Source organism: Rhagoletis zephyria, unplaced genomic scaffold (assembly GCF_001687245.7).
Source record: "Rhagoletis zephyria isolate East Lansing unplaced genomic scaffold, Rhagoletis_zephyria_1.1 Rzeph_scaffold_02291, whole genome shotgun sequence".
NCBI lineage: Eukaryota > Metazoa > Arthropoda > Insecta > Diptera > Tephritidae > Rhagoletis > Rhagoletis zephyria.
In genome coordinates, this window is record NW_016159375.1 from 72968 (window position 1) to 74862 (window position 1895).

Below are 1895 nucleotides of genomic sequence, written 5' to 3' on the forward strand. Positions count from 1 at the left end.
TGCTAGTACGAAGTTTTAATATCTGAAAAATTAGGCATAACAATAAATTTGTATTTACAGGAAATTGTTCTTACTTTTTCGTGTGCTTCGTCCGAACGCTACTTCAAAAGGGAAGTTAAGTTCACCATTTTGACGAAGCTTTGTTCGATATCTAGCTTATCGAAACAATTTACGTTCAGAGATACCGTATGTTAGAAATTATCCGGTTAAAGTTAAAACTTTATACTTTATACTATTATAAATTCAAATTTATAATAGTAAAGAAATCTGGCAATTATTCTATTATGCAACATCCCGAGCCACGTGAATCGAACGGGCTGCCGGAGATTCACTAATTACGTCTAACAATGCTAGTTTTGACGCTGGTCGCCGTAGGGTTCCAGAGGCTGTCTTCACTATTGCTGAACGGACTTGTCCATCTGGGGCTTTGAATGCTTCAATGACGACGCCTCGCTTCTATTCTCCGCGCCTTTCGTTTTCATCGCAAACGAGGACCACGTCTCCGACTTCCATCGATTTTTCGCGTTGGCACCATTTACTAGGCCAGGGTAACGGCGCAAATTTTTTGGCGCTGATACACTAACACTGCCGCTGCCGGAATCAGAGCAGTGTGTTGACACTATTGCGCCGATTTCGCCTCTTCAGGCAGCTTAACGCAGTGGTTTTCTCAGAGTTGCTTTGCCGATTCATACGACTGCAAGAATGATAGAATACAAGGTGGTGTTACTAGAACAGCTGATTGGATATTTTCCACAACTTTATATAGACGCGCCTTGACTATAATTTTGGCGGACATTTACTGGCAAATTGGCACATTTTCATCTTGCTTATTCCTGGACATTTTACAAGTAAGTTGCTTAATGTCTTAACATATTTTCCAAACAAAATTATAATCGTGTCCTTATCGACAGGAGCTTATTCATCCAAGCGTCGCTGTGAGTTCCACGAGCGTTTCACTGCATTTTCATCTACTAATCACTAATTTTGCGTATTCCTGCACATTTTACAAGTAAGTTGCTAAATGTCATAAAATTTTTTCCAAACAAAATTATAATCGTGTCCTTATCGACAGGAGCTTATTCATCCAAGAGTCGCTGTGAGTTCCACGAGCGTTTCACTGCATTTTCATCTACTAATCACTAATTTTGCGTATTCCTGCACATTTTACAAGTAAGTTGCTAAATGTCATAAAATTTTTTCCAAACAAAATTATAATCGTGTCCTTATCAACAGGAGCTTATTCATCCAAGCGTCGCTGTGAGCTCCACGAGCGTTTCACTGCATTTTCATCATGCCAAATAAAAAGAGCGAATTATGGCTGCACTTCTCCGATGAGAAAGACAAAAAAGTAAAATGTAATCTATGTGGTCAGCAGATATCCGTGGCAAACAAATCAGTGTGCAGCCTGATTCGCCATATGAATAGGCGGCATCCCTTCCAAAAAATTGCTAGGCAGCAGCATTTGGAAACAGAAGTTGACACGCAGGCAGCAGCAATGCAGGTAGAAGCACCACAGCGAAATATACCGCGAGCATCATACGCACCTCAAGGATCGGTATCACAGTACCTACACAAGCCACTTCCAGTCAAAAAGCAGCAACAAGTCGATGACCAGGTAATTAAAATGATTGTCCGCGAGTACCATCCATTTAGCATCGTCGAAGACGTGGAATTTAAGAAGCTGGTGTGTCTCCTAAATCCGAACTATAAACTCCCAACTAGGAAAACAGTGTCCTCCACGTTAATACCGGCCATGTATAATGTAATCATGGAGGTGATGAAAAGGCGGTTAGAGAGGGCGTATGCTATATGTGTGACGATGGACGGGTGGACTTCCCGTGCAGGAGATAGCTTCTTTAGTGTGACTGTCCACTACATTGTGGAAGAGGATAAAA

At 41.3% G+C, this 1895-nt stretch overlaps 1 long non-coding RNA gene across 1 annotated transcript; it reads left to right on the plus strand.

The window, feature by feature from the left end:
* The first annotated feature begins 606 nt into the window (after positions 1–606).
* Positions 607–1378, plus strand: LOC108366504 (uncharacterized). Its single transcript, XR_001848094.1, has 4 exons — positions 607–848; positions 912–1009; positions 1073–1170; positions 1234–1378. It is a non-coding gene; the product is annotated as an uncharacterized LOC108366504 (long non-coding RNA).
* The last annotated feature ends 517 nt before the right edge of the window (positions 1379–1895 follow it).